Here is an 11,037-nt window from a genome sequence, read left to right on the forward strand (position 1 = left end):
GTATGGTCTGCTATCCATACATTGCAGACATGCTGGCTGGCTGGCTGTTGGTTGGTTGCAGACATGATGGGGTTGGTTGGCTGGTTGCTAGTTGGCTGCTGGCTGGCTGGTTGGTTGGTTGGTTGGTTGGTTGGTTGGTTGGTTGGTTGCAGACATGATGAGGCTGGCTGGCTGGCTGGCTGGTGTTGGTTGCAGACATGATGGGGTTGGTTGGCTGTGTTGCTGGTTGGTTGGAATGCAGACATGATGGGGTTGGTTGGCTAGTGGCTGGCTGGCTAGTTGCTGGTGGTTGAATGCAGACATGATGGGGTTGGTTGGCTAGTTGGCTGGCTGGCTGGCTAGTTGGCTGGTGGTTGAATGCAGACATGATGGGGTGGTTGGCTAGTGGCTGGCTGGCTAGTTGGCTGCTTGGCTTGTGGCTAGTTGGCTGGTTGGTTGAATGCAGACATGATTGGGTTGGTTGGCTAGTTGGTTTCTCCCTGACTGTGTGTATTATGTGATATGAGTGTGATGTTTTAAGAGGGCAGTGCTTGGCTTACATGGTGTCAACCGTGTCACTGCATGTACGAAAATGGAGGAGGCTAATCAAATCAAATTTATTTATATAGCCCTTCTTACATCAGCTGATATCTCAAAGTGCTGTACAGAAACCCAGCCTAAAACCCCAAACAGCAAGCAATGCAGGCTAGGAAAAACTCCCTAGAAAGGCCAAAACCTAGGAAGAAACCTAGAGAGGAACCAGGTTATGAGGGTGGCCAGTCCTCTTCTGGCTGTGCGGGTGGAGATTATACAGAACATGGCCAAGATGTTCAAATGTTCATAAATGACCAGCATGGTCAAAAATAATAATAATCACAGTAGTTGTCGAGGGTGCAGCAAGTCAGCACCTCAGGAGTAAATGTCAGTTGGCTTTTCATAGCCGATCATTAAGAGTATCTCTACCGCTCCTGCGGTCTCTAGAGAGTTGAAAACAGCAGGTCTGGGACAGGTAGCACGTCCGGTGAACAGGTCAGGGTTCCATAGCCGCAGGCAGAACAGTTGAAACTGGAGCAGCAGCACGGCCAGGTGGACTGGGGACATGTGGCCCGGGGACATGCCAGGTAGTCCTCAGGTAGTCCTGAGGCATGGTCCTAGGGCTCAGGTCCTCCGAGAGAGAGAAAGAGAGAATTAGAGAGAGCATACTTAAATTCACACAGGACACCGGATAAGACAGGAGAAGTACTCCAGATATAACAAACTGACCCTAGCCCCCCGACACAAACAACTGCAGCATAAATACTGGAGGCTGAGACAGGAGGGGTCAGGAGACACTGTGGCCCCATCCGATGATACCCTCGGACAGGGCCAAACAGGAAGGATATAACCCCACCCACTTTGCCAAAGCACAGCCCCCACACCACTATAGGGATAACTTCAACCACCAACTTACCATCCTGAGACAAGGCTGAGTATAGCCCACAAAGATCTCCGCCACGGCACAACCCAAGGGGGGGCGCCAACCCAGACAGGAAGATCACGTCAGTGACTCAACCAACTCAAGTGACGCACCCATCCTAGGGACGGCATGAAAAAGCACCAGTAAGCCAGTGACTCAGTTCCTGTAATAGGGTTAGAGGCAGAGAATCCCAGTGGAGAGAGGGGAACCGGCCAGGCAGAGACAGCAAGGGCGGTTCGTTGCTCCAGAGCCTTTCCGTTCACCTTCACACTCCTGGGCCAGACTACACTCAATCATATGACCCACTGAAGAGATGAGTCTTCAGTAAAGACTTAAAAGTTGAGACCGAATCTACATCTCTCACATGGGTAGGCAGACCATTCCATAAAAATGGAGATCTATAGGAGAAAGCCCTGCCTCCAGCTGAGAAAGCCCTGCCTCCATCAAATACTTGTTATGTTTTACCCAAGAAAATTATGTTGTATTTGATCCAAATACATGTTATGTTTTACCCAAGGAAACTATGTTGTATTTGATCCAAATACATGTTATGTTTTATCCAAGGAAATGATGTTGTATTTGATCCAAATACATGTTATGTTTTACCCAAGGAAATTATGTTGTATTTGATCCAAATACATGTTATGTTTTATCCAAGGAAATTATGTTGTATTTGATCCAAATACATGTTATGTTTTACCCAAGGAAATTATGTTGTACTTGATCCAAGTACATCCAACCTCCGCAGAGTCCACAGAATAGTCTTAGTTGCTATTATTATTTTAAAAGTCTAACTTTATCGTGGGTATCTCCAGCCAAGACAGAAACTCAAACCCCAACAAAAATGGCAACAGATCAAAGCTATTTATGGTAGTAGGCTGTACCCGGCATACAGAAGCCTAGAGAGTATTTTCTCCTGTCTAGTGTTGTCTATTGTTAGCCAGCCAGAATAAGCCTCCTTCCTCTTAATCAGTCACCGATTTACACCTGGGACACCAGGTGGGTGTAATTAATGATCAGGTAAAACAGACAAGCAGCAGGCTCTGGACCTCGTAGGGTCAGAGTTGAATAGCCCTGGCCTACACACCCTGTAGCAGCTTTTCCCAAACTCTGTCCTCGGGACCACCAAGGGGTGCACGTTTTGTTTTTGTTGCCCTATCACTACACAGCTTTTTCAAATAATCAAAGCTTGATGATTAGTTGACTATTTTAAATCAGCTGTGTAGTGCTAGGGCAACAAAACAAGATGTGCACCGCTTGGGGTCCAGAGGACCGAGTTTGGGAAACCCTGACGTGTAGAATACCCTATAGCTGTGATTCCCAAACTTTTTAAAGTCCCGTACTCCTTCAAACATTTAACCTCCAGCTGCGTATCCCCTCTAGCACCAGGGTCAGCGCACTCTCAAATGTTGTTTTTTTACCCTCATTGTAAACCTTCCTCACACACGCTATACGATACATGTATTAAACATAAGAATGAGTGTGAGTTTTTGTCACAACCCGGCTCGTGGGAAGTGACAAAGAGCTCTTATAGGACCAGGGCACAAATAATAATATAATAATCAATAATTTTGCTCTTTATTTAGCCATCTTACATATAAAACCTTATTTGTTCATRGAAAATGGTGAATAACTCACCACAGGTTAATGAGAAGGGTGTGCTTGAAAGGATGCACATAACTGCAATGTTGGGTTGTATTGGAGAGAGTCTCAGTCTTAAATCATTTTCCACACACAGTCTGACTGTATTTAGTTTATGCTGGTGAGGGCCGAGAATCCACTCTCACATAGGTACGTGGTTGCAAAGGGCATCGGTGTCTTAACAGCGCGATTTTCCAAGGGTAGTATACTCTGAGCGCAGCCCAATCCAGAAATCTGGCAATGGCTTCTGATTAAATTAAATTTTCACAGAACCACTTGCAATTTCAATGAGGCTCTCTTGTTCAGATATCGGTAAGTGGACTGGAGGCAGGGCATGAAAGGGATAACAAATCCAGTTGTTTGTGTCATCCGTTTCAGGAAAGTACCTGCGTAATTGCGCACCCAACTCACTATATCACATTTGACATTGTCCGTAATCTTGAGTTCATTTGCACACAAAAAAATCATACAATGATGGAAAGACCTGCGTGTTGTCCTTGTTAATGCAGACAGAGAAGAGCTCCAACTTCCTAATCATAGCCTCAATTTTGTCCCGCACATTAAATATAGTTACAGAGACTCTCTGTAAACTCCCGTGGCTTGTTTTTCAGGCTGCCATGTTTTGTTTCTAAATGTCTGCGCAAGAGTGGTTTCGTTAAGTTGTGAGATAGTACTTCTGTACATATAACACACTGTGGCTGAGGAAAGGCACTACTCCCAATATAAGTGAACCCCAAATCAATGTAGTTCTCATCATATTTGCGCCTCTTCGATGGTCCAACGTCCCTGTCTGTTCGGTGCTTTCCCGGGTAAGGGGGCAGTAGCTCTTCGGCTGCATCAGATTCACAACTGTCAGTGTCAATGCTAGCTGGGCTAACAACAAATGTAGAATTACTGATGCTAGCATTGGATGTGCTCGTGGAAGCAGAACAACTTGTGTCGTTGACAGGTGCAGGTGTAGTACTGCTGGTAGTAGCAGTACTACCAGTAGAGCTGGTATGTGTCTCTATGGACGCGGGCCTAACTGTTTTTAACCATTTATCCATTTTCGAGCAAAAGGAATGAGCAGCAGCTATGTTTGGCTACATACGGACCGTTAGTGGAATTCCCGCGAGAGCGTTAATGTGATTGGATGTTAATTATTTGACTAGGCTACCTGTATTTGACATTGTGTTGTTATTTCGCTGAACACTAGATGGTTTAATTTTATTTTGGGAAGTGAAACGAGGCTACTCAGGTGAGAGAAAAAACTCACCCAAATGTATAGCCCCGTTGGAAAATATAAAGGGACTAATTGAAATTGTGAATATTTTTATTATTATTATTATTTTAATTTTCTTATGTGAATCACATTTTTATTTGGCGTACCCCCGACGGCATTGCGCGTACCCCAGTTTGGGAAAACCTGCCCTATACCCTATATAATACCCTTTACCCTATATAATACCCTATACCCTATATAATACCCTATACACAATATACAGCTGTCTAGTGTTGCAGTCATAGAGATATAATTCCTAGAACAAGTTTTTACATTCAAATGAATGAGTGGAATTATACAGGAATTCTAATTCTATGGTTGCAGTAGCCAGCCAGAGTAAGCCTCTACAGTAGATTATGATCAATGTGGTTACACCTCCATAAACCAATTACGTTTTCATTACTTACTAATTGATATAGTATGACACCCACCGACCGTACCTCCTCCCACCAGCCTCCACTGGTATTCAGCATTTAGGTCTGGGATTTCCGAGACTAGTCCTGAATCAGTCACGAGGTTGCAGCTACCAAGTACACCCACTAGATGGCTATATAAAAATAGACAGTAAAACTGTTTGAGCGTGTTACCCATATAGAGTACACAGTCTAAAGCAATAGAGAGACATCTACAGTTAAACCCCCCTCTCCTGACACTTTTTGCTTCCCTCCCCCTCCATGAACCCTAAACCATGTATTACTTGTCAGGGGGGGGGAATTCCTTATGATATAATTTCTTGTGACTTATTACTTTCTTCCTCGAAAGGTCGCTGGTTTGAATCCCCGAGCCGACAAGGTGAGAAATCTGTTCATGTGCCCTTGAGCAAGGCACTTAACCCTAATTTACTCCAGAGTCACCGTTGATAATGGCATACCCTGACCGGGTCCCCACTCTCCAAGGGTGTCTCAGGGTGTTGGGATATGCAGCAACAAAAAAAAACATTTTCAATTCACACGTGTATTAATACACACATGTACATGTGTGTAATAGGACAAATCTAAGCACACACCAAACTATTATTATTGTTAATGAACCTGTTGAAGACCTCAGCACACTGTATGTGTCTCCCTTTTCACCTGATTAACTTCTCAAAGACCTCAGCACACTGTATGTGTCTCCCTTTTCACCTGATTAACTTATCAAAGACCTCAGCCACTGTGTCTCCCTTTTCACCTGATTACTTCAAAGAACCTCAGCACAATCTGTGTCTCCCTTTTCACCTGATTAACTTACAAAGACCCTCAGCCACTGTTGTCTCCTTTTCACCTGATTAACTTCTCAAAGAACCTCAGCACACTGTGTCTCCCTTTTCACCTGATTAACTTCTCAAGACCTCAGCACATGTGTCTCCCTTTTCACCTGATTAACTTAACAAAGACTCAGCACACTGTGTCTCCCTTTTCACCTGATTAACTTCTCAAAGACCTCAGCACACTGTATGTGTCTCCCTTTCACCTGATTAACGTACAAAGACTCAGCACACTGTATGTGTCTCCCTTTTCATCACTGATTAACTTATCAAAGACCTCAGCACACTGTATGTGTCTCCCTTTTCACCTGATTAACTTAACACTCAGCACACTCAGCGGTCTCTAGCAGGACCAGGGTGGTGCCTTAACGACTGAGCAGCAGCTCCTCAGACACAGGGCTTCTGCAGGGACAGCACCAGCGAGTGGGCTTGGACGCACCAGGAGTGGGCGTTGGGCACCAGTGGCTTGGACAGCACCAGCGAGTGGGCTTGGACAGCACCAGCGAGTGGGCTTGGAAGCACCAGGGAGTGGGCTTGGACAGCACCAGGTAGTGGGCTTGGACAGCAAGCCAGCGAGTGGGCTTGGACAGCACAGGAGTGGGCTGGACAGCACCAGCGAGTGGGCTTGGACAGCACCAGGGAGTGGCTTGGACAGCACAGCAGTGGCTTGGACAGCACCAGGGAGTGGGCTTTAGACAGCACCAGGTAGTGGGCTTGGACAGCACCAGCGAGTGGGCTTGGACAGCACCGCGAGTGGCGCTTGGACAGTCACCAGGGAGTGGGCTTATGCAGCACCAGGTAGTGGGCTTGGACAGCACCCAGGGAGTGGGCTTGGACAACACAGGTAGTGGGCTTGGACACACCAGGTGTGGGCTTGGACAGCACCAGGGAGTGGGCTTGGACAGCACCGGGTAGTGGGCTTGGACAGCACCGGTAGTGGCTTGGACAGCACCGGGTAGTGGGCTTGGACCAGCAACCGGGGTAGTGGGCTTGGACAGCACCGGGTAGTGGGCTTGGACGCACGGGTAGTGGTGGCTTGGAGCACCGGGTAAGTGGGCTTGGACCAGCCACCGGGTAGTGGGCTTGGACAGCACCAAGGGAGAGTGGCTTGGACAGCACCGGGTAGTGGGCGGACACACGGGTATGGGTTGACAGCACCGGGTAAGTGGGCTTGGACAGCACCGGGTGAGTGGGCTTGGACAGCACCGGTAGTGGGCTTTGGACAGCACCGGGTAGTGGGCTTGGACAGCACCGGGTAGTGGGCTTGGACAGCACCAGGGAGTGGGCTTGGACAGCACCGGGTAGTGGGCTTGGACAGCACCAGGGAGTGGGCTTGGACAGCACCAGGGAGTGGGCTTGGATCATCTTCATCACCTCCACCGTCTGGAGGAAGACTACTTTGTTTGTTTCAAATGTCACAGAGACGATTTGTCATCTTCCTTTATCCCCTCCCACAAACACACACAGGTTCGAGGACACGGTCAGCCACCCACATCCCAGAAGATTTTTCCCAGTCAGACCCCGGATTTCAACCGGCAACCCTTTGGTCTCTGCCCACCTCACTAACCCTCTAGTCAAGCTGCCTACCTGAACCCTGAGGGCCACATCGCTGCCGTTCCCCTGAGCCAGCAGGGCCTCCAGACGCTGCACCACGGCCAGGGAGTGGCTTATGGTGTCACCGCCATAATTCTGGATCTCACCAGCCTTCATTATGCCTAGAAGAGGAGAATCCTTTATTGTACAGTTTTAGGGTTTAAAGGGCAATGAAAATGGTGTGTTTTATTGTTTAATTTTTTTTGCTACAAAACCTACAAATGTGCCATTTTCACATACGCAGACACTGGTATGGTGCTGGAGATAATGAATACGAGGTTGAAAAGTGGTGCTATTGGCCTTTAGCAAGGGTACAACCGCGGGAGATGTCCTGGGCCCAGTCACCATGAACAGGGAAGGGAGAAGGAGGGGGAAGCAGTGGTCGTTAAATAAAGACACTGGACAATCTACGGCCCCCTCAACCTTCACCACGGCTATTGGGAGGAGGGGGTAGAGTCCCAATCCATGGGATCAATCATTGTAGCTGTGCACACCGTGTGGGGTGATTGTAGGTCAGTTTTAATGAAACTTTGATTCACGTGCTGCTGCTTGGATAGATGCCCTGACCACATTCAAATGGGACTCAGAAACTGTATATGATTTGAATTAAGGATCTATTTTAGCTTTTATTAATTTCTCAGAGGAAGTTCCGCTTTTTCTTATAAGTCTGTTGGTCAAACTTCCTTTTCCGGATGAAAAGGGGAACAAGAAACAACCGGAACTATTGTGTCAGTGTTTAACTCTCCTTCAGTCGTGATTCACACAGGCACGAGGTTGACAGTGTAAATTACTATACGACTAGACTAATTGTCTTAAACATTGGTTTTAAAGTTGAATGTTTCAGTTCCTAAATATATTTGTAAACTTCCCTCATTTGCAGTATCAAAGTAAATAATACCTCAAGTTCAAATGCAAGGGGAGACATTTTATTTTTCAAGCATTAGTCATACTACCGTATCAAATAAATGAAAAATGATTCTCCCTGTATAAATGATCAAACAAATACAAACTACAAATCCAGTACTCCGACTGTTACGTATTCTATACCGGTTTATACGCACCTAAAATGACCCTTAAAAATACATTACACTGAAGTGTTTTGTTATCTCAATTCCCCTACCCCCTGGGCTTCTGTGTCATCCTGCCCTGCAAAGTGAGTTGTCAATGGGAACAGACAGACAGTGGTGGTGTTGGGTGGCCTTACCTCCAGGGACGGGGTCGGTGTGGAGACAGAGAGACAACAGCATCCCCATTAGGTTGATCTGAGCCAGGGGCCCTTTTATTCCCGGGAAGGGCCACAGATATATCTTCTATTCCTCTTCCAGAAAGAACTTTTCTTCTCTCTTAATCCCTCTGTCTCTCTCTCTCTATGTCTCTCTCTCTCTCTCTCCTCTCTCTCTCTCTCTCTCTCTCTCTCTCTCTCTCTCTCTCTCTTCTCTCTCTCTCCTCTCTCTCTCTATGTCCCTCTCTCTCTCTCTCTCTCTCTCTCTCTCTTCTCTCTCTCTCTCTCTCTTCTCTCTCTCTCGTCAGTCGATTCTCTTCATCTCTTTCGCCTCTACCTCTCCGTCCATTCTCTCCGTTTCTTTCCTTCTCCATCTATTCTCTCTGTTCTCTCTCTCTACTTCTCTCTCTCTCTCTCTCTGACCCTCTGTCTCTTTCTCTCTCCCCTCTCTCTCCCTCTGCTATTCTCTCCTCTCCTCTCGCTCTCTCCTCTTTCAATCTCTCTCCGTCTTTCTCTCTCTTCTCTCTTTCTCTCTCTCTCTTTCTCTCTCTCTCTCTCCTATCTCTCTCTCTCTCTCCCTCATCTTTTTCTCCATCTCTCTCTATTCTCCTCTCTCTCCCCTCTCCGTCTTTCTTCCCTCTCACCTCCTCTCACCGTCTATTCTCTCCGTCTTCTCCTTTTCTCCGTCTATGCTCTCCGTCTCTCTCTCTCTCCGTCTATTCTTCCCATCTCCTCTCCCTCTTTTCTCTCTCTCCGTCTTTCTCTCTCCCTCTCTCTCTCCATCTATTCTCTCTGTCTATTCTCTCCGTCTCTCTCTCTCTCGCTCTCTCTTCTCTCCGTCTTATCTGTCTCTCCTCTGTCTATTCTCTCCGTCTCTCACCTCCTCTTTCCATCTATTCTCTCCGTCTCTCTCTCTCTCCTCTTCTCTCCGTCTATTCGTCTCTCTCTCTGTCTATTCTCTTCCGTCTCTCTCTCTCTCCTCTTGACCTCAGCTGCGCGTGTAGTATCCTGTGGTGTCCTGCGCTCGGTCTGTCTGGCCTAATGCTGAAAGAGGGTTCTGTATGTGGGACTTGGTTATTCTAGATCTATAGACACATCCTTCCATTCAGACCAACTGATGCTGCACATGATAGAAAATACCCCCCCCCCCCCATCGATTGGTGAAATGAATCTGCCCAGGTAGGCCATTACCATGACAACCACTTTGATTTGTATAGTTCTGTCTCCTCTTTGGGTGTAGTGCTGCTGGGGCAAGTCAGAGCAGGCTATGGGGGGAGGGGGGGGTGCATTCTCAAATTGAGAAGCCCATAATCAGGTTGAAGCAGGGCAGAATTGTCAAGGTTGAACAGAACATATTGGTAGTATGTTGTTTTACAGTAAATTACTGGCAGCACAGTAACCAGTAAATTACTGTAGATTTACAGGACCTTTACTCTATCACAAATTTACAGCATATTAATGGAACACCTGACTACAGTAACATGCTGTATTTCTAGAATTTACAGTGCATTACTGTTACATATATTTGATATAAGTATTTCAATACTTTCAATGCCTGTTTTGTCATTGGTATTTCACCGGCCTGTCCTACAATTCATGAAGCCTATTTTGTAACAGTTTAATAATCAGTTGAATTCTATTTTGAGGSTCCCGAGTGGCACAGAGGTCTAAGGCATTTCATCTCAGTGCTAGAGGTGTCACCACAGACCCTGGTTCGATCCTGGGCTGTATCACACCCTTTTGTCCAGGTGGATAAGGGCAGTGTGCAGTGCAATGGTGATTGCGTCGCCCGTGGATCTGTCAGGAAGGTAGGTGAATTGGAGAGGGTTGAGTGTGTCGGGTAGGGAGGAGGTGATATGGTCTTTGACTAGCCTCTCCAAGCACTTCATGATGATGGAAGTGAGGGCTATTGGTCGGTAGTCATTCAGTTCAGTTACTTTCCCTTTCTTGGGCACAGGGATGATAGTGGACATCTTGAAGCGGGTGGGTATAGAGGCCTGAACATGTCAGAGAACACAACAGCCAGCTGGTCTGCACATGCTCTGYGGGCACAGCTAGAGGTTCTACTGCAGCACTGCTCACTGCATCCAAGTTGCTTTACATAGGCATTTCAAAGAGCTGTCAGTCAAGGAGAGCTCATGAATATAAGATCCCCGCCCACTCATCCTGTCTTTTCAAACTTCCTGGTAGTTAGCCATGAGAGAAAAAAAAGTATTTTTCAGAATGACTGTTTTAGGAGCTTTAACAAAGGCTTCTAAACTGGTAGTGACTACAGAGCAGATCAAAAGGACATGGTTAAACACTCAACCATTAAAGGTTTGAGACTTGTTGCCACTCTGCTCTGTTCCCTATATACATGTCATTGGTAGGGAACCACTACCACATACCACTTAAATTGGTAAGGCACTCTCGTTAACGGTTGCAACATGTATAGCCTCTTACAAGGCACGCCTCAACATTTGTTAATGAGCCACAACAATCCCATTCGCCCACAATAGGTTTTGGGTGCTCCAAATTTACAGTATGGTAGTGTATTCTGTTGGGTACAGCATTCTCACTAATGCGTCCAACCAATAAAGCCTCTCACAAGGCTTGCCTCAAAATACGCTAATGAGCCAGAGATTCTTTCACCGCCCATA

Source organism: Salvelinus sp. IW2-2015, linkage group LG8 (assembly GCF_002910315.2).
Source record: "Salvelinus sp. IW2-2015 linkage group LG8, ASM291031v2, whole genome shotgun sequence".
Classification (NCBI taxonomy): domain Eukaryota; kingdom Metazoa; phylum Chordata; class Actinopteri; order Salmoniformes; family Salmonidae; genus Salvelinus; species Salvelinus sp. IW2-2015.